This window comes from Barbus barbus (assembly GCF_936440315.1).
Source record: "Barbus barbus genome assembly, chromosome: 22".
Classification (NCBI taxonomy): domain Eukaryota; kingdom Metazoa; phylum Chordata; class Actinopteri; order Cypriniformes; family Cyprinidae; genus Barbus; species Barbus barbus.
The window spans coordinates 3,965,290-3,987,962 of NC_136750.1; the positions used below are offsets into that span (position 1 = coordinate 3,965,290).

The window sequence follows — 22,673 nt, forward strand, 5'->3', positions numbered from 1 at the left end:
TCGACAAAGAAAATTCTGCCGTCATTTACTCACCCTCATGTTGTTTCAGAACTGTTTGACACTTTCTGCTGACAATATTTAAAAACAAAATTCAAATGTTTTCGTCCATACAATGAAAGTCAAACAGTTTAAAACACCACTGGACCCTATTAACTTCAACAGAAAAAAAAGAGTGAGTAAATGAGGACAGAATTTTCTTTTTTTAGCTGAACTATCACTTTAACAGCCCCTGAATGTAAAGTGTAGTTGCAGTCAGTTAGCAAACCTAGCATTGTCCCTCAGATTCCTGCCTTTACATATTTCCTGCCTCTGGTCTTCTGGAGCATTGAGCACTGCTCATTCTTCCTGTGCTCTTCCTGTCCTGTCAGAGTCAGTATATCTTATTTGGATATGTGATTTCCAGGAAATCACAGCACCTGGGATAAAATCTTTATGGGTTGGCCTCCTCCCCTGAGACCAAAAAGTAAGCAATACTGTAAGAGTAGTTAGTGGACCCCGTCACAGGGCTCAGGCAATCATGCTTGAGTTTCTGTATACAAAAATAGAACAGCTATTACATGCAATCAACCTAATTCCTGCCCATTCTTCTTCTAACCTCTTATGAAAAAAATTAGGGCTGTCTGAGATGAGAATGTGAAGTGACATAATGCCAAGTATGGTGACCCATACTCGGAATTTGTGCTCTGCATTTAACCCATCCAACGTGCACACACACAGCAGTGAACACACACACACACCGTGAACACACACCCGGAGCAGTGGGCAGCCATTTATGCTGCAGCGCCCGGGGAGCAGTTGGGGGTTCAGTGCCTTGCTCAAGGGCACCTCAGTCGTGGTATTGAGGGTGGAGAGAGCGCTGGACATTCACTCCCCCCACCTACAATCCCTGCCGGCCCGAGACTCGAACCCGCAACCTTAACTATTTAACCATTAGGCCACGACTTCCCTTATGAATGAATGAATCTCAACAAATACAAATTAAAAGCATGCAGTAACTTTCCATTTATAGATTCTTTGGTGCCTGTTCACACTAGAAGTTCAGCACGAACTGACCTGGAAACACTGAAAAATCATTCATAATTGATTAGTACTCGTAGTACATATCAAAGCACATGGAAATATCAGCGTGACTTATAATCACAATATCATGTGACTTTTCACGAGTCTTTTGAAACAAGTCTAGCTTTCTAGACTTACCTTATAAAAGAAATGTAACAGTTATATCCAATAAAGCATGAAAATTGCCTTCACATGGTAATGAATCACAATATTACTTTGTGACATCACAACTCATACAATGTTAAAGTGTATTTAATGCAACTAGACAGGGATAGTTCACACAGAAATGATCCATCTAAGATGATTTGGTGACTACTGACTTCCACTGTAAAGAAAAACATACGAATAAAAATAAATAATTAAAATACAATAAAAAAAAACACTGAGCCATTTCTCAAAATATTGTAACGTATTAAATAATTTTCATATTTAAAACTACAGAAAGTCAAACAGGTTTGGAAGCATACAGAATTTTCATTTTTGGGAGAACTATCCCTTTAACATGTATAGTTTGAGTAGAAATAACTCTACAATGTCATTGTAACATGTTTGTGTGTGTAAAGTTGTGTACAAGAGCGTATGTAGTGAGTCCGCTAAGGCAATAACAGACAGGATGTTGGAATAACATGCAGAGCAGCAGGCAGTCTTGGAATTAGAGTGTGCTATGGAAAATAGTCAAGATTACTTTCCATTCCACAGAGAGTTCTGCTGACCCTAATGGCCCTTCAGTCCTAAACATCTATCAAAGGCTTTAAAGGGAAGTTAAGGTGATGTATTGTAATTTTTCAATGTAAGAATATCTTACTTATCCCAGCATAACATACAGTGACAACTATAGGTGAGGCAACAGGTTGATTCCACTGAAAGATGTAAACACTGTGATGCCAGTAGAACATTACTCTCTCAGCAACACTGGCTCAACCAATGGTGTGAGTTTGAGGCGGGGGCTAGCCATTTATCTGGCCAATGGCAGTTAGTGGAGTGTTCGGGAAATGTTGTGGCTCAGGTGGTATTCCAGAAAACAGGTTATGCCACATACCCGGGTAAGTTTATTGATAAGTAAACAGATAACCTCAACTTTCGGTTCCAAAAACTGAGATAACTTTCATGGAATGTAAGTAGTCATAGCAAGTTATTCTTTGAACATTCAGCACAGATGTTCCATATTACAGAGGTTTCAAAGGGAGGGACAGGTTTTACACAGTATTATATATATAGTCATCGTTTTTTTTTTTTTTTTTTGTAAAGCAATAGGATAAAGCAATTTTTTATTTTTTCAACAAGATATTTTCTATAATGTATTTCTATTATAAAAAATAAATGTGATCTCACTTTACAACAAATGTGGAGGCAAAATAAACTAATACAGCTTTATTATTTTTGCCAGTCAGTTTTTGTTGATTTACAAATTTAGTCTCAAACAAACAATATAATTCTTGTTCACAGTAATAAAAAAACAATTAAAGGATTAAAACATGAGATCATTGCAAAACCTCCCATAGGTTAGGCAATATAGGAGGTGATATGCACTAAAAATATAATTAGCCATTAAACAAAAAAGGTATGGTGTAATTCTTCTTAGTGTCTGTTTCCATGCTGATTCCTGTTGAGAATGTCTTTGTCTGTTCACCGTGAACATACTGAGCTTACTCCTGGACTTGTTACTCGATGACCAGAAGAAAGATTTGGGGTTTATATGACAGTGAGTTAACTCTTCTTTCTGGAATACCTGTCAGAAGCTCACTTCGCTTTCAAATAATATTTAGGGCATGTTTATGCTAGGGCAGGTTTGGTTAAAAGAAAATCTGGTGTGATTGCTCTGTTAGGGCAGTTCATTTGAATTAGTGTGAATGTTGACAATTGAACCTTGGTGTGCACCATACTTTTCACCTCTTGAGAACCTCAAGGCAAATGAAAGTCCTTCAGCTATTGTGTATCATCTTGTTTCAAATGCCTCAAAAACTTTGTCTTATGATGAGCTTACTGTAAGAACCACTGGAAGCCTAGAGTCCTTGCAGGAACCTTTCTGAAAAGGTTCCTAGAGATTCTCCAAAAAGTCTTGAAAAGCTGTTTGGCTTGACCTGGTTGAAAAGCACGTGTAGGACTTTCACCAACGTGCTAATACAGAAAGCATGACAAAGGTTGTATGCATTGGGCTTTTCATCAGGCCATCTACCCTATCTCTACTCTGGTATTTGTCCTTGCCCTCGACCTTTCTCTAGCCTTCAGTCTCAGTGTTCAGTTTTGCTTGGCTCTTCTCCCTCCACTCCCTCTCTGGGACTGACTTCCACGGAGAGGATCTCCTCTCCCTCAACGCGGGGAGTCATGCGGATGATCATGGTGCTGTCGGTGGTCTCTGATACCATGTCATCTTCATCCGGGATGCAAGGCCGGGGAATGGGTGAACGGCGGTGCATGGGGGAGGGAGGGGGCACTGGAGCTGTGGAGGTCCTGCCGGAAACAGGAGTGGATGGCTGAGGGAGAGAGAGACAAACAGGACAGACAAAATAGTAAGGGACCTGACTGGTCAAATGCCAACAAACTGCACTATTTTAGACATGAAAAACTTTGCCTGCACAAGAACAGAGTGCTGTTATCATCAATTATAAAAAGTGACTCCATTAATCGGTTTCAAGGTTTCACATATTAAACGACGTTCACACAAACGACGTAACTCGGGGAGAAGAATGGTTGAGTAAATTGTTATTTTTGTTTTCTTTGTGCAAAAAAAAAAGTATTCACGTAGTGTCGCAAAACTGAAGTTGAGCCCCTGATGTCACATGGACTGTTTTACCGATGTATTTACTACGTTTTTGGACCTGGGAACATTTCAGTTGCGTTGCTGTCTATGGAGGGTCAGATAGCTTTCCGATTTTAATAAAACATATCTTAATTTGTGTTCCAAAGATGTACGAAGGTCTTACGAGTTTGGAACGACATGAGGGTGAGTAATTAATGACATAATTTACATTTTGGGGTGAACTATACCTTTAAAGTAATACTGTTTGTATGCACTATATAACAGGGCCTGAACAGGTTGTGGGATTGTTTTGCACACAGTTTTAAAAGTTCCTGAAAATTCTGGCGTCACAACACTGTAATTCCCACACACATCTAAACAGCACACACAACAATTACTGTACATTTGCAGAAAGTACATAATTTGTGCTCAAAATTAGCCTAAAATGTCTAATTAGGGATAAGCAATGATCCATTTCCCAAAAGCACAAACATAGTCATTTTAAACTTTTCAATGTTTATAATTTTGTGTACAGTATATTCACAGTTCGTGAAAGTGAAAAAATTAAATACAATTTAAAAAAAAGTTTTAAAATAATTATAAACATTGTAGCATATTTTTTATTATTTATTTTCTCATTTATTTATTTTGTTTATTTGTAAAGTCACAACTTTGATGTAAAATAAAACTGTTTCGATCTATTTACTATTTGCAATGGTTTCTATTTGCTATTTTTCATATTGTGATTTTTGGTGAACTGTATTAAATCCATTCAGGGTCAGTTTGACCTGCAAACATCAGAATAATTATTAATTATAACAATAGTTTGTGAAACCCAAAACATACAGGATATGATGTTTATCATAATGATATTCTGACTACTGAACTTATTTAGTCACCTTCTATGGTCAGTTTTCTCTTTTCAAGCCAATTACTGTCAAGGTGGAGCAAATGTTTAAAGAAAATGTTGCTAACCATGGTTAAAAGGATAGTTCACTCAAAAATGAAAATTCACAACATCCGGCGCGTGACGCGTCAACGTACTCTGGCATAGTAGGTGCATTCGCGGAAGCGATCTTTGACGCGTCACTCGCCAGATGTTGTGAACGCGCTCAGGACAGTTGGACATTGCGGTGAATCAGAGGTAAAAAATTATATACATAATGTTCAGTTTCTTGCACAGACCGATCGTTTCGTGTCTTTAGACTTCAACGTATCGTCACGAGCTGCATGGTTTAATTTGGTTTTGTCTGTGTATGTTTTTTTGACTCTCAAAGCCGTGGGTCCCATTGACTGCCATTTTATGACTGACAGACTGCAACGGTATGAGTTAAAAAATCTTCCTTTGTGTTCTACTGAAGAAAAAAAAAACACCTACATCTTGGATGCTCTGGGGGTAAGCAGATAAACATCAAATTAAAATTTTTGTGTGAACTATTCCTTTAAATCAGCAAAAGTTAGTTAAACCGTTGACAAACCTAAACAACACACCCCGATCACATTCAAGTCTTCAGTTGACGTTTAAGTTATTAACTGAAAATCAATCAAATGGCAAATACGCCAAATGCATAAATGTAAAATATGGTTAGATGCATCACTTCAAGTTTTCTGTAAATGCTGTTTTGGTCTCAAGACATCGTTTGATATCGTTTATTTATTACAATGCATCTTAAGGCACCAATTCTTACGGTGGATGACAAGATTTTCAGTTATCTGTTTTTTAGCCAGAGTTTTCATCTGTCTTCAAAATATGTTTTTGGCATAAAAGCATCACAACAGGGGATATAAATACCTCTAGAGTAGCTCCCTTATAAGCCTCCTTTAGCTTGGCAAAAATCTCTCCTGTGCCAACCTCCAGGGCAGCCTTGTATAATTTGGGCGTCTCCGGCCGCTGCGGGATGACCTCACCCGTGTCTTTAGCCTGGCCCTTCTCATCTGCAGGCTTCTTATCTTTGGTCAACATTTTCCTATGGAAGAAGACAAACTCATTAGGATGACAGGAAGTTGAGTTGTAAGCTAGCATGTGCATCACTGAGATTCTAACAGGAAGCAGACCTCAGTAGGGTTTGAGATGACATCAGATGACACGATCTCATGCACTTACATAACATCATTCACCACACACACACACACACACACACACACACACACACACACACACACACACACAGTAAATTGGTCTCACGGGTGAATGCATCATGCGACTCATGTCTGACTACATTTACCTTCTTCAGTTCCTCAATTACTAACAAAATCAAACACTAATCTCCCATATTCCTCCTTGCATTAAAGAGAAAGTAGGGGAAAAGATGTACATGAGGATGTACATGAGAGAAAGCGATATTGGTTGCACTTTATTTTACAGTATGTGTACTTATCCAAAAAAGTACTGGTAATATATGCTTAGGGGTAGGTTCAGGGTTAGTACCTACAATACTACAATTACTACAATAAGTACATAGTATGTACATGAGGAACAGGACTGTAAAATAAAGTGCTACCGCGATATTTAGCAAACATGGCTAATCTATAGAGATCTGTGAGTGTGATACAGAGCTGTAAATGGCTCCGGCCACTGCGCTGGATGAAGTGTGTGTGTGTGTGTGTGTAAGGATTGCTGGGGCTCCTTGTAGAGGTTCGAGCTCCGATCCCTCTCACTTGGCCTTCTTGCGCAGCAGCTTCTGGGACTCGGGGTAGTGCACTAAGATCTCTGCCAGGTCCTTCTTATCCAAGATGAAGAGGTTAGCAAAACCATGGGCCTTTACATTAGCCGTACGTCGGTTCCCGCCACCACCTGCCAGCAAACTGATGGAGTAAACACACAAAAAACAGTAAAAGTTTGGCTTTTTAAACAAAGCATGATTTATCTTTCTCACACTAGCTATTTTTCCATCCAGTGTTGCAGATAGCACATAAAACATTTGCAAATTAAGCACCGTATCCATCCCATGTGTTCAAAAGAACAAAATCGTCACTTCCTTGGAAAGTGGTGGAAGTTTCAATAATAAAAATGAAAGTTGCTGCAACTGGGAAAGCTTTTGGCTGTAATTTCCTACCTAATAAATGAATTCTGCCACACGAAACGCAATAACAAACGCTGTCATGTTATCTTGCGCTCGGATGCCTGATGTTTGGGAACGCAATCAAATGAGAGGTGATTTCACCAAATCATTTTGATGATAGACTTTGGCTCAGGCATTTCAAAATGATTCAAATAACATTTGAGGTGGTGTGCTGGTTAGTTCCGTTATCCAATCACATGATCTGTTGAGGAAAAAGTCACATGAGTTTGTTTGTTGCACATTGAGGAATTTACTTGCTAAATGTGTTTCCACCTTCTTCTCGGATACAAAATAATCAACTGAGCACATATGTTTTAGATGTGCATTTTAAGATTTTATGTGCATCTTCAAGCGATATCCCATACAGTTTATTTTGGCAAATGTAGTAGAAAAATACAGTACATACTGCATTCTTCAAAAATAATAAATTAAAGTAGTACTATTCCTATGAGATCTCATACGATTTTATTTAGCCGTCATAAGCTGACTTCATCAGTACATGATGTATGACAGCTGCATCTTCAATAATTTTTACTTACCTAATTTCCCCAAACACAGAGCCAGCTCTCAGAGTCACAAACACCGTCGTCCCATCAGGCCCTCCAACCACCTGCACCTCTCCAGCTTTGATGATGTACATCTCTCGGCCGATCTCACCCTGACCGGCAGCCGAGCGGGACAAGAGTCAGTTCAAAACGCTAACGGATAAAAGGCTCTTTCATGGTGGCTGCTTGAGACAACCTTCAAATATACTGGACATATACTGAGATTATCTACTGGAGGTTTAAAAATATTGTTGCAATGCAATAGCAAAGCATCTACAATAAATCACAAAAATAGTAAATTACATATTGCTCACTTTTTTACAAACAGAGTCTCCTGGAAGATACACCACAGATTTCAGCCTCTTGAGCATGTCAAATATCATCTGTCGGTCACATCCCTGGAACAAACAAGAGAAAGACTTCTCAATGGCTTTCACAACCCATTACAGTATCATCATGTGACATTTTAAACAGATGAAACAGGATATTCAAAGATATTTGAAGCATTTTTTATTGATTTATTAAATAATGTAAAGTTTCTATCTATCTATCTATCTATCTATCTATCTATCTATCTATCTATCTATCTATCTATCTATCTATCTATCTATCTATCTATCTATCAAGTTTAAATTTTTTTTATTCTATATTATTTAAAAACATAATTTTTTGATGTAGAAGTCCCAATTGAGATTTGAAGTATTTTTCAGTGTGTTCAATTAAATGTTTATGTTATTTTGGTTGTATTTGTGAGTTAATGAAAATGTTACTGGTTGTGTAAAATAGTGACATAATATTGTAATACTGATCGTAGGCCCCTGAATATTATCAAATCATAATTCTATTATGGCATGTTTTGAGGTATCAACAAATATTGTATCACTGGCTAAGAGAATCAGCGGCAGATCATATTGTGATGAAATGCCTATTATGATTTACACCCATAGAATAAGGGTCAGTTTGATTTCATGTTGAATTTATGTCTGGTGCATTTGTTTCTGGTCCAAGGTGGTCATATATGGTCATTAGCTGGTCCCAACATGTTTAATCAGCTGAACAACCAGTCAGTGGAACTTGCTTCAGCCAAGCAATCTTGGTCAGGAGCAAAACTACTTCAGCCTTAAACCAGAGTGGTCTACTTTTCCTTCAGTATTTTGACTTTGTCATTTAGACTCTGTCATTCTGTGTGTGTTCATGAAAGAAAGAAAAGAGTGAAATAATAGACACTCACCTGAAAGAGCGCCACTTTACTGACAATGCTGTAGTTGACATCTGCAGCGATGTCCAGACGCATCTTATCTGGAAGCTGAATGAGTAACTCCTGCTCATCTGAAGACAAACGGATCATGAAACACAGACAAAACACACACATATCATATGCAAACATCTAGTGCAGTGGAATTCTGCTTACCCAGCATGCCTTGCGACTTCCAGGTGTAGTCGTACCAGGTCTTGACGCGGTTCTGGACCTCGCGGGGGATCCTGTAGGAGCTCATGTATTTGACGGTGCTGTCCACGCAGTGTCTGTAATAGGCCTCACCTGCAGTAGCAGCTCCAACTACATCTCTCATCTATGAGTACACACACACACAAAAATAATATAACGTGGCACACACATAAAGTGGCATAATATACAGATCAGTGGCCAAACCATATTTCAGATCAAAAACAAGACAAAAATAAGAAATTATAATTTGCATTAAGAAAAAGATTGTCAAAAACATATTTTTAAAATATTTTTTATATTATTTTTTTTAATTATATTTTTATATTTGATCACATTATATTCCTACAAGTCTAGTTAACAATTTTTTTTTTATTAGAAATAGAAAATGTTATTAGTTATAAGTGTTTATGTTTTATTATAGTGATTAGTGCTTCTCATTATATACAGTGTGATATTAGTATAATTTTATACTTTTTGTTAATATTTTGAATTATTATATTTTAGATTTGTTTTGTTTTTATTTGAATTTTAATAATATTTTTAATAGAATGTTTTGTATTTTTGTCTATTATTGTAATTTTTTATTTGTATTTCACAGTTAGTTTTGGTTATTTTAGTACATCAAGTTTAACTAAATGTTGAAAATGTTACAATGTTGAAGTTAAAGTTGATTTTATTTCAAGGAACATTATTATTATTATTAATCGTTTTAGTTTGTTATTATTATTATTTTATTATAGTTTAGTTTTTAATGGTTTTCAGTTTTATCTATAATAACTCTAATTAGATAATACCATAATTGTAAAAGATAATCTGCTAAATAAATTCAATAAAACACAGATTTTCATTATTTTTACATAATTCCCCCCAATCTCATCACTGTACTTCCAGAAATTTCAAGTATTTATAATACAGTAACAAAGTCTTCTTTTTTAAAATTTGGGGGAATTAGGATGCTTTGAAGTCCTATAAGTCTTATTTTCTTTATGCAAAATACAATTTCCTAGTTCTTTCTTTTGATTTTGGGGAAAATTTTACAATAAATGAGATTCACCCAGAATTTCTTTCTCGTTTGACTCCCACCTGACCAATCATGATGGAGAAAGCAAAGACTCCCACGAAGTAGTTGACGAGTTGGAAGACGATTTCAAAGACAGTGGTGGGATCAGGCAAACCTCCGATGGCGATCAGAGTCTTCACAGCAAAGTAGTAGCAGCGAATATAACTGTATGCCACAAACACAGACTCATATTACATTATCTCCACTTTACACAACATACCACTGTGAAATAGACTGAGAATGATAAGCTCACCTGATTCCTTTGCCATTATAGACCCATTTGGTAGAACCCAGTCCCTCATAGTCAGAACCCCAATAGAAAATGCAAGCATTACAGTGCAGAGAGTACAGCAGGTACGCACTCGTCCGGATCACCCTGCAATCCAAAGTCTTTCATTTTTGGGTGAACTGTCCTTTTAAGAGACCTCTGGTGGTGGAATCTTACCTCTAAATGTAGGCTTTGCTCATCACAGCTTCCAGACGATCATTAAACTCAAAGAATGCATTGTACTGCAAAAGAGACACAGAATAAGTGTGAGTTTTAAGGATGTGTGTGTGAAAGTGGGACGAGAACAGGGTCGGTGTGTGTGTGTGTGTTTACCTTTAGAAGGCGAGGGAACCTCAAGAGCGATTTGACGCCTGTGAAGGCATACAGCAAATCCAGTGGAAAGAGACTGATCACATCCATCTGAAACACCCAACACCAATGGAAGTTTCACTAACTGATTGAAGTTTTTTGTAAGGTGTCAATGCATAGATTTAGTAGAAAATAATTTGACCCTGAATCGCTCTGTTTGCCTGTAGTTGTCTCTCATATCGTTTTTGTCACACTGAGACAGACAAAACATAAAAAATAGATATCAACAAAATAAAACAAACAGTGGCCTCAAAACAGATCCAGATAATTACAAATGTATGAATGGCATTGTATTATATTGCAACAAAACATTCATTTTAAAGAATGACAGTATTGAAGCCTGTTTAATAAAAATAAAAAGTTTGTAGTTTGTCACAATTCTGACCTGTTCTCTTGCAGTTCTCAATATTGTGTCACAATTCTTAGAAAAAAACTCAAATTGCAATATATAAATGCAGAATTGCGAGATACAAACTTCCCCTCACAATTCTGAGTTTATATCTCACAATTGACTTTTTCTAAGAATCGAGAGACATGAACTCAGAATTGCGAGAAAAAAACGTCTGAATTTTAAGATTTGAAAAAAATCACAATTACCTTTTTTTTTTCTGTGGCTGAAACAGGCTTCCACAATTTCAAGCAAAACATTCACAAACAGAAATTTGTGATGTTTGAAACACTAAAATAGTAGATATACTGTTCAAAGCTACAACAAAAAATGTTGTTACACTTTCTGGTTGTCAGAAGTTAATTGAGTTGTGTTCGACGCTGCAGGTGCTCTCGCTCACCACAATGTCCCCTCCTCTCACAAACTGCAGTCTGGGCTGCATAACGAAGATGTTGAGAATATAAATGCCATCACAGAGGTAATCCATCAGCAGCCACCAGTGAATGTTCTCAGGCGTCTGGTACGGGAAAGTGCAGCGCACAGGGATCAGCCAAACATTCCAGTTCCACGTGAGACTCACAAAGAACAGCCACACCACGTAGATCAAGTCTGTGAAGAATCAGAAAGAATCAGTAGGCATACAGTATACAGTATGCATGACATTATACAGCACATTTTAATCTTTTTTCCTGTAATTTTAAGTGTACTTAACCAAAAAAGAGCTGCTTTGAGAGTCACTTCACCAGCATTTCAACATTACATTTAATATAAAAAAAACTATTGTTCTTCATGACATCTTGTCAAAATAAAATTTTGGGTTAGCTTGAAGAAATTATGACCGAAATATATTTCTATTGCACAGTAGAATTCACTTCTCGAAGTAATAATAATACAATTCTGAAAACATTATTTTTTAAAGAGGAATCAGTTTTTTAACATTTTAACAGTAAACCTCTATTTGCACCACTTTGTTGGCCAAAAACAAAAGGAATTGTTACATTTTAATTAAATTACATTTTAAATATTAAATTGACTGACTAAATATGAATAATTGATCAACTATGCTTTTGATTGATGATCACTATTTTTTTGTATTAAATCATAAATCCAGAAAAATTTAAACTGGCTGTAGATCTCACCTGTGTAGGGATCAATGCTGGATGGGAAACGGTAGTCCAGTATGACTCTCAGCCATGCAGGAATCTGGGGCATTTTGAACTGAGGAGCTGGGAACTTGTATCCCATAAACTCGTAGATTTTAACCTCCTCTTCAGCCTTCTCCTCAGCATCTTTCGTTTCCTCTGGAGGAGGTGGAGCTTCACCGGGCTTTTTGGCCGGAGCTAGGGTTCAAATATCAAAGGTGAAGAATCAATCTATCCTTGACCTGACAGCACTGAACTAATACAGTAAAATAAACCACAACTAAAAGTCTACTCACATGCTGAAGGGCTTTCGTCATTAGACTCGTCTGGATGCACCAATCTATCTCTTGCACGGTCTGCTCCTGCAGACGCTCATTCACAACAATACTTGTCTGACTGGCTGCAGACGCTGGACGCTCAAGGCCTCTACAGAAAATGACGACACATCAGAGGAAGTCACGTCAGATATCTCAGTTGAGTCTAAAGCAACTTTATGGATTTTTAAAGACTCACTCATCCACAGCAAGTAGATCAGACTTGTTCATGTCTTCATCTTCCTCACCAGGAGCCATCTCCTCCTGCATTCTTCTGAACATCATACAACACATTACAATCTATACTATAGCAGCTGTAGTTTTACAAACTAGATAAAGAGCAACTTACTCTGAATCCACAGCTTTGCTGAGAGTGGAAAGAAAAAAACAGGACTTTCAGAGAAATAGCATTATATGTGTGCACAATATTTAGCCAGTAAATTATATTGTTAGGTCAGATGGATAAACACTGACCTGCGGGATGGCCGATTTGTTACAGGAACAGTGAGGGTCATTGAGTCTAACTCAGAGGGCACAATGATTTTGGGAACGCTCATCTCTCCATCATCCACTTCCTCTACCTTCAGTGCTGGCTTCACATGGGTGCTTTCTGAGAGCACACACAATGACACAATGAAGCAGATACACAACAGATTCTTGTTCAAATACTAGTTTATATACAGGTATATGTATATACATACAATAAATGGCAGACAGTTTATTGTAACCAAATAACAATAAATTAAAAAAAAATGTGGTTTTTATTTTGGTGCCTAAATAAGTGCAAGTCAAAAAAAGACCTCCAGATCTCTGTGATATTCAGAAGACTGTCAATATAATTTTTTTTTATTGTCCAGCACATCTCCTCAACAGGACACAGGAGCTGAGGCAATATTCATGTCAATAGCGCACACGTGGTAGAGTTTGGAAAAAAAACATAACCTTAAGTGTGAGCTATAGTAACATTGGTACTTGCATTAGCAACAAATAACTGGCACACAACAGACAGCACGGCACAGCACAGCAATATCTAGCACAAACCGTTCACCTGAGAGATTGCTGGAGGTTTGGCATCTTTTTGTAACTGCAGGGCACTTTAAAGTCATGTCTATAGATGTCAAGCATGGAATGATTTGGATATTAGGGCACTTCATCATGGGATGTTTTAAGAATAAAATCCACTAACTACAAATTCCAACTCCAAGACTACATGCTGCTGCTGATGCGTTCTACATGGGCTTGAGGATGTTGAGGCGGTGGAGAACGTTCTGGAAGCACTGATTGGCTTGTTTTGGGAGCTGGGACATCTCCTGGTATAGCAGCAGGAAATCGGAGGGCATCTTGGGGAGGGGAACATTATTGTTTTTCAGCAGATGTAAGCTGCCCAGACATGCGGAAGCATGGGGGATGCGAAGAATCCAGCTCTTTACGCCAGAACAGCTAGCAGGCACTGCAGATAGGCAGACCACTTCAGTTATGCTCATATTCTATTGCATTGATTATGCACAAACTGGATATCAACAGTTACAGTTATGTTCCTTTGCTTTATATTGCACATCTTTCATACTTGTCTATAGTCACTGTATGTATGTGCGTGTGTTTATGTTCACACCAACCTCCACATCCTTCTTCAGGAGGTTCCTCTTCCTGTAACAGCAAAAAAGAAGATAAATAAAAGAAACATGTATAAGACAGCAAATGTGAGTCAAATACAGTTCCTGTTCCTGTCCTTATAGTTTCATTTAGTTAATTTAAGTTCATTTGTTACCAGCTGTGTTTGTTAATTATCTTGTTTAGTTGATTTAAGCCATGTGTTTCCCTGAGTCTAGTGTCCAGTATTAACATTGATGTCCTGTTTCCTGTGTGTCTCTGCCCTGCCTTGTGTTACCCCAATTTGGATTATTTATTAAAGACTTTATGTTGAGTTTACTCCTCGTCTCCTTGCTTCCCATGTGTTGTTTCGTGACAGAATACCGGACCCACAAGACCGTAAGCGGCGCCCATTCTCCACGCTTGTTTAACGTGTTTTGAAAATGTTCAAAACCCCCTGCGGCATGGAAGTTGCCGCTCGTCATCCCGGGATCGAGAGTGAGTGAGTACTGCAAGTCTGCCGGCCGCTCATCAGTCAAGTTCACCGGCCACCATGAAGTCAAGCCCGCTGGCTGCGGCTCACTCAAGCCTGCTGGTTGATCCGAAGTCAAGGCTGCCGACCGTTCACCTGTCAAGCCCGCCGGCCGCTCGTCAGTCAAGTTCACCGGCCGCTCATCTGTCCAGTCCGCCAGCCACTCATCTGTCCAGTCCGCCGGCCGCGGTTCATTCAAACCCGCCGGTTGATCGTTAGTCAAGTTTGCTTACCGTTCATCTGTCCAGCCCGCCGGCCCCTTGTCAGTCAAGTTTGCAGGCTGCTCATCAGTCAGGTTTGCCGGCTGTTCATCTGTCCAGCCCGCCGGTCGCTCATCAGTCAAGTTCGCCGGCTGCTCCAAAGTCAAGCCCGCTGGCTGCGGCTCACTTCAGCTCCAAAGTTTTCTCCAGTGTCCTGACCAAGAGTCCAGTGCAGGCTCCAGCCCATGACCAGAGTCAAGTCATGTCCCCTGAAGACATATTTTAAAGTCTTGTTGTATCCACAGGACCATTTTTAATCTGCCTTGTCTTGTCTGTTGGGGTTCTCTTGTTGCCTCAATGGAAGCGGTTCCTGAGTAAACCCTGAGATGGCCCCTCACTCCACGTCCAGCCCAAGGAGAGCTGTTGTGCTCTCGTCATGCCCAGAGAGGGTCTCAGATTCCAAGCCTAGCCCGCGGAGGGCTCCTGTTCCTGAGTTTAGCCCTAATTTCTCCCCAAGTTATTTTTTGGGGGGCTAAGAGGATCCAGTCGTAGAGGCCGTGGCGAAGGATGAGGCCACAGCCACGAAGATCACCCGCCATGGCTTCCAGAGCTCCCAACTCCGCCATGGCCTCCTGAGCTCCCCGCCCCACCATGGCTCCGGAGTCCCCCGTGTCTGTCCTGAGGGGCCTCTAGAAAGTCCCAACCCCCCCAGACCTGTGTCCTGTCTTGTCTTGAGGTTTTCTGTCTTGTGCTTCCCTTGACTTAGTTTTCCCTCAGGTATGCCCATATTTGGTTTTGTTCCTGTTCCTGTCCTTATTGTTTCATTTAGTTCATTTAAGTTTTGTTACCAGCTGTGTTTGTTAATTATCTCATTTAGTTGGATTATTTAAGCCCTTTGTTTCCCTGAGTCTAGTGTCCGGTATTAACGTCGATGTCCTGTTTCCTGTGTGTCTCTGCCCTGCCTTCTGTTATCCCGTTTTGGATTATTTATTAAAGACTTTATGTTGAGTTTACTCCTCGTCTCCTTGCTTTCCCTGTGTTTCATGACACACGTAACTCATTGAATGAAACATGAAATTTGATTATTTTCAACCTAGGTTGATTATTTTAATCACTATAAATTTGCATTTAATTGAACAAAAATAAATAAACAATTGTGATTGTATTTTCAGATCTGTCACGTGTTCTAATAATTTTGGCCACCACTGTATACTGCAAGTCATATGTGACTATTATATTCAGAAATGATGTTGTTTATTCATTCATTCATTCATTCTCATGTTTATCTCATTCAACAAATCTAAATGTGTGCATTTCATGCATGTTTTGTGTACTTGATGTTAATTGCATTACATAAGTCACAATGGAATATAAATCACAGCATGTTTCCGATGATAAAACATGCGGGTTATATTTTTGAAAATACGGTAATAATTATATCTGTTTTTGATCAATTAGATGTTGTCTTGGTGAAAATAAATATCAGTTCCTTTCAAAAAGTTAAAATATCTTCCCAATCTAAATGGTACCTTGCTAAAATCTTTGAAGCAATGTTACCTGGTCAGCATCAAGAGGTAAAGATGCCTGTTGAGGTTGACTGGTCACCGGCGGTGGTGGAGGACTTTGGGGTGCCTGATCTGAGATCTCAGACTCGTGCGGCGAAGGCTCCGCTGGGTAGACGTCCATCAGGCTCCTGAAAAAGGGGTTTGAGCAGAAGTCTAGTCATGGAAACATAACCAGTCAATCACAGACGTCCAGAAGCTGGTTAACCACCAATCAGATCTGCAGGTGTTGACCAGATAAAACTCAAAGAAGCTGACAAAAACAAGTTATTGGATTATTAAAATTCTGACAATCACATTTGTACTCAGCTGAACGGATGTTTTTAGATTCAGGTGCAGGGAAAATGGATTTATGATTTTTATGATCTTTCATAAAAAGATTATGGTTTAAGGAATATTTCATTCAAAAAAAGAAAATGTACTGCAAATGTGCTAACTCTCAGGCCATCCAAGGCAAATTCAACTCATAAGAACAAATTTAGAGAAAAGTGGCATTACCTCTCTTGCTCACCAATGGATACTCTGCAGTGAATGGGTGCCGTCAGAATGAGAGTCCAAACAGCGGATAAAAACATCACAATAATACACAAATGATCCACACCACTCCAGTAAAAGAGAAAGTGAAAATCTTTTTGAACTTCAAAGTTTTGCTCCCAACTAAAATACGAGTCATCTAGTCTGAATCAGGAGAGAAATATGCTTAATAATCTGTTTAAAAATCACAAACTAGTGTAGGCCAGTCTAACATACCTATTCATGTCGGCACTGTTTACAGGGGATGTCAAGTTGGTTGCGAAATGTTGATAAAAAGTGCACATTTCAGTTTAATTCCATGACTTTCTGGCTTTCTGAAATCAGCACTGCAATACACAGCAAAACTGTGTTCTACTTCTACTTAAGTGCTTTGGCCTAAAAGCTTTTTTAGCATCAGCTGTTCTGGTTTTCAGACAGAATGGTTTATAGTGACGCGGTAAAGCAGGATGAAGCCTAAATGAAGCATCTGACATCATGCCCAAAATAACACAAAGTGCTCAAAAGTGGGTCACTTCTATATTTGTAATGGTTTGTCTTTTTACAAACTGACATAACACTCAAAAGAGGTTTGCTTTGATTTAACTAAACATTCTCTACATGGGCTAATATTAATTACCTTATATTAATTTCCATGTTCTTTTTTAGTGTTGTTGAACGAAGTCTCTTATGCTCAACAAGGTTGCATTTATTTGTTTAAAAATACAGTAATATTGTGAAAGATTATTACAGTTAAAATAACTGTTTTCTATTTGAATATATTTTAAAATATAATTTATTCCTGTGAGTCAAAGCTTTCAGCATCATTACTCCAGTTACATGATCATTCAGAAATTATTCTAATATGCTGATCAGCTGCTTAAAAACATTTATTATTATTTTTATCAGTGTGGAAATGGTGATAATGATTATTTTTGGGGTAAAAAAAATAAGAAATTAATACTTTTATTCAGCAAGGACTCGTTCAATTAAGTAAAGACATTTATTATTGTTACAAAAGATTTGTATTTCAAATAAATGCTGTTCTTTTGAATTTTCTATTCATGAAAAGAATGCATTATGGATTCCACAGATTTATTAAGCAGCACAACTGTTTTCAACATTAATAATAATAACAATAAACGTTTCTTGAGCACCAAATCAGCATATTAGAATGATTTCTGAAGGATTTTGTACTGTATATATATATCTGATATATATAATACGGCCCACTCTAAAGACAATGTAAAACACTGCATGAATGTATGAAGGCTTCATACTTATCTCAGGAGTACATGCTTTAGTTTTACAGGAACAGTAGAGGCTGTGTGGGGACTGTGTAGATATAACAGCAGCTAAAGCATGTGTTGCAGCTTTAATGAAGTATAATGTGACACTGAAGGACCCTGCTATCGCTGCTTTATTTGTCATGTCATCTACCCCAGTAGTGTAATGCTCAGGCTGCTAGCGCTTTGCTGCTTAGCTCTGAGGATGAAGGCCTTACTCTGTGTTCTTACTATCCTCACTCTCCTCCTCGCTCTCTTCACGGAGCGGCTGTGACCTGTATGGCGAGCCGGAGAGAGGACAAACAGCACTTCAGCTGTTCACTCAGGAGAATAAAGTAACAGTACAGCAGTAAAGAGAAGCAAGCAAATTAGGAATGTATGGAGGGAAAAGTTGTAGTTAATGGTGAATAAGTGTTTCCTCTTCTAAAGTGTTACCAATAATAATAATAACTGTTTCTTGAGCAGCAACTCAGCATAATAAAATGATTTCTGAAGGATCATGTGACACTGAAGACTAGAGTAGTGATGTTAAAAATTCAGCTTTGCATTACAGAAATAAATAGCATTTTACAATAGACAACAGTTATTTAAAATTATAATATCATAACATATTACTGTTTTTATTTGTATTTTTGGTGAACATAAGAATCTTCTTTCAAAAACATAAAAAAATCTTACTTATTTGATAAATAAATGATAAATGTATGTAATGAAGTGTAATGTAACGAAGCATATAGATGACCACAAAGCCAATAAAAATAGACAAAAAGCTAGCTCTTATTCTAAGCCAAAGACTATTGTTACTTGTTTTTGTTATTTGGCGAGTGTTCATTTTGGACCCTGGCAGAAAGCAAACAGCGAGAGCGGAAGGGAGGGGAGACACTTACTCTGGCTCTTCTTCATTCTCTTCCTCCTGGATATTTGGCAGTCTTTGTAAAACAAACAGTGAATAGGTGAATTCTGAACACTGTAAGTGTGTTTATGTGTGTGTGTGTGTGTGTGACAGAGAGAAAGGGATAGTATGAGAGACATAGAGACAGCGCATTGGTCGCAAAAACTTTTGTAGCCACTTTTGTGATTTCACACCCCAGATCTCAGTCGTAACAAACACAGAACGGGGTTCCTCTCTGAGTTTGTGACTTACTGCTCCTCATTGTAAGGCTCTTCAGTTTTTGTGTCGATGATGATCTTCGTGGTGTGCTCTTCCTCCAGTTGTCTGACGGCCAATTCTGCAGCCTGCCGGGCTAGGTCCTCTGCCATACGAGCCGCTTCCACATGTTCCTGCTGCAGTCTACACACACACACACACACACACACACACACACACACACACACACACACACAGAGTGATGTAATGCCTTCACATGTTACTGAAATGAAAAAAATACACTGCATGACTTCAGGGGGGATTTATGTGCAGCCTCCCATTAATTGCGACTGGGAAAAAATTTTGATACCCGAGTTTCAGAGTTGGAAGAATTCATATTGCATACAATTATACATGACATAGCATAGAAGAATGTGTTTCTGTAGTGACCTGTATGTCATTTTGGTCATATACTTTTACGTATATCTGTGATCATTTGATGCATTTTTTACACAGAGATACTGGCATTTAATTTTGAAATACTCTGTAATAAACCATGGGTTTCATTTCTCCGACAACAAAGCGACATTCAGCATACTCAAACTGGGTTAAAGATATTACTTTAACCAAGTCTTAAAAGTACAGTAGCAAAATGGACTGAGGGTCAGTGAGAGAGTAAAAACCAGTCATAAAAACTAAACTAAAGACTGGTTTTGGTGCAATTTACCTTGAAAAATATTAAAAGTGTAGAATATAATCTAGCCCTTAATTAACCCTATAAAGCCTTTCATATAAAGTCTTTGTTTTTGATGCACAAATTATTCAGGCCTCTAAATAATCAGAATGATACAAAGTTTGCTGAAAACCAATTTTTATTATTATTATTATTTTAGTCTACATGCCTCTATCATCTATTATACTCAGCAAGTAAAATGCCTTTTAGTGTAACTCTGAAAATATCCACCTCCAGGTCATGGTTCACATGTCTTTACCGATTTTAATACGAAAGTGTGAGAGTAACTTTATATACCCTGTGTACCCCTGTCCTGTGTTTTCCCTCCCTCATGTTTCCTTATGCTCTTATTTGGTCTTCCTGTTCCTGTCTTCATTATTAGTTCATTAGTCTCTGTCTGTGTTTGATTCATCTCCTAGTTTAGTTCTGATTATTTAAACCCTGTGTCTTCCCTTGTCCTACGTTCGGGATTGAATGTCATCCTTGGGTGCCGGCATATGTTCCTTGCCTTTTGAGTCATTAAAGACTGTTATATTTGAAGCTGATCTCTGCGTCTCCTTGTTCCATGCTCCTGAGTAACGTGACATTAGTAATATTTCAAGATGAACACTTATTGGACAACTTAGGTTTACATGATAATCCATACAATTACATGTTAAAATGTATCAAATCATGTCCAATTCATGTCGTCATCATATTGCATTAAGTTTTGCCTCCACAATAAAAACTAAAGAGCTTTGATCATAAAACTAAGCATTTTAATATTATCATACTGAGACATATTCTTTTAGATATAGAGTGATAACTGATATATGTGTTTTATGTAAGTAGTCTCCTAATGCAACAAAGATCTCATTGAACTACAAGCTATCAGAATTTCATCTTACTTTTTGGACTTATAAATCAGCAACTGAACCACATTGCATATTTTTTGCTCAGTTTGAGAATAAAACTGAGGTGTTTTTTTCCTGAGGTGTCATCATATTCTCCTATATCAGATTATATGAGCCATAAAAGCCACACGGTTGCTGGGATCTAAACCACTGGCTCTCACCTGTCCTCTATGTTTGCTATGGCAGTCTCCTCCGCTTCCTTCTCGATGCTCTCAATGAGAGGCGTCCAGCGCTCAGTCTGGGTCTCTGCGTCCTCCTGCTCCTGCATGGCCAGCATGTGAGGCAGGATGTTGGGCAGCACCTGGAGCAGGGATGAACCCTCCTGTCCCGAGCCCTGCTCCCTCTTCTGGGCATCCCAGTCAGAGTCCACCTCCTCCAGAACCATATCACACGGGTCCTGCAGGATGCAGACTGCACCGACAACAGGAAAAAAATCATGCTTCATAGGTCACAGAGATTAGGCTTAAAGACTGAGAAACTGACATATTTTTGACAGTTTTTCTTTTCTACTGAATGTTTTTGTATCAGTGCATCACAATTGACATGCTTTTCTCTGAATCTGAAGCATGCAGATTCACTTCCGAGGCAAAAACTGCATAGTGTTGATCCCACTGGAGCCCATAGTGGTTTGCTGGTCTCAAAGCATGTCCATGCAGATCAGGCTGTTCTATTTTGGTTTTAGATGGTTGTTGTGGGCAATTGTCAGTTGTTGAAGCTGTATCATGTTTTTTTTTTTTTTTTTTTTATTAGTCCTAATAATGCATTGTATTTCTGTATTATGTATTAAAAAACACATTTAGACCCCAATGGCAAAAATAGCACATTTTGTAAGCTGTAAGAATTGTTTAAAATTTATTTTAAGGTCCAATTCGTACTATTAACTAGTTGCTTATTACACACAAATTGTCTGTTTATTAGTACTTACAGTATAAAGGGCATATTAATGACTTATTCTACATGACCATGTTCTAGAGCCCTTCACCCGACCCAATACCAAAACTTAATAACTACCTTACTATTAATAAGCAGCATATTAGGAGTTTCTTAAGGGAAAACTAGTGAATGTGTTCCCTATTCTAAAGTGTTACCAAATTTGGTTGATGAAACACCTACAGTATACTGTGAGTCCTAAAACATACTGAAACAGAATGTATGTAAAAACTGAATTAAATCATTTTAGTTGCAAATAATACAGCAGTGCTTCTTTCACATACAATTTTGCAAGTATTTTACACATTTCTGCTCTGACCACACAACAAACAATCTGCTTTTTGAAGTCATTTATTTATTTTTAATTTCATACAGCGGACAAAGTAGCTGCCTGTGCTGTGTTAGGATAAATAAAAAAAATACATAAATAGCATCAATATACAGCATGACAATGTTCCACCTTGCTGTAGTGAAGCCTGATATTGATGAATCGCGCACAGTGACTTTGCTAACATCCTTAGCATGGTAAAAAAAAGCTCATAGGTTTTGTTTTTCAAAGCATTTAGACTAACTCTTGCTTTTTATAGCAGGCAATGTAGATATTGGCAAACGCATTTAGTGGCATGGGATTCATGGGCATTTTTTCTTCTTTTTTTCATTTTATGGCAACAATATTGCATAATTGTGCTCCTGCAAAAATTATTTTCTTACTCAGGGTTTTTGTCTTGTTTTCCAGTATAAATATCGAAATATGTTCTTAAATCAAGATACCTTTACTTAAGAAGGAAAATTATATTCTTGAGTCTCGTTTTCTGAAAAATTTATCAAAATGAAGCACATTTATGCTTAAAACAAACAAATAAAAAAATATCTGTCAATGAGGTAAAACAAAAAAGGTTTTCCTTTTAAATTATATTTTTTCTTACCCCTTTGGCAGATATTTTTTCTCGTTTTAA

General features: G+C 37.9%; 1 pseudogene across 1 annotated transcript in view; it reads right to left on the reverse strand.

The window, feature by feature from the left end:
* Nucleotides 1–986: 986 nt before the first annotated feature.
* LOC306888250 (cyclic nucleotide-gated channel beta-1-like) overlaps nucleotides 987–22,673 on the reverse strand; it is a 32,919-nt pseudogene continuing 11,232 nt past the window's right edge. Inside the window, exons 15-37 of the transcript in view lie at nucleotides 20,949–21,198; nucleotides 19,219–19,365; nucleotides 18,962–19,003; nucleotides 18,293–18,349; nucleotides 14,007–14,041; nucleotides 12,869–13,004; nucleotides 12,744–12,761; nucleotides 12,594–12,668; nucleotides 12,377–12,506; nucleotides 12,078–12,278; nucleotides 11,339–11,547; nucleotides 10,693–10,743; nucleotides 10,515–10,601; nucleotides 10,359–10,423; nucleotides 10,167–10,289; nucleotides 9,937–10,078; nucleotides 8,818–8,977; nucleotides 8,638–8,735; nucleotides 7,721–7,804; nucleotides 7,401–7,519; nucleotides 6,458–6,604; nucleotides 5,592–5,766; nucleotides 987–3,533 (exon numbers count right to left, since the gene is read on the reverse strand). The product of the transcript in view is annotated as a cyclic nucleotide-gated channel beta-1-like (transcript). The remainder of the gene's footprint in view (nucleotides 3,534–5,591; nucleotides 5,767–6,457; nucleotides 6,605–7,400; nucleotides 7,520–7,720; nucleotides 7,805–8,637; nucleotides 8,736–8,817; nucleotides 8,978–9,936; nucleotides 10,079–10,166; nucleotides 10,290–10,358; nucleotides 10,424–10,514; nucleotides 10,602–10,692; nucleotides 10,744–11,338; nucleotides 11,548–12,077; nucleotides 12,279–12,376; nucleotides 12,507–12,593; nucleotides 12,669–12,743; nucleotides 12,762–12,868; nucleotides 13,005–14,006; nucleotides 14,042–18,292; nucleotides 18,350–18,961; nucleotides 19,004–19,218; nucleotides 19,366–20,948; nucleotides 21,199–22,673) is intronic.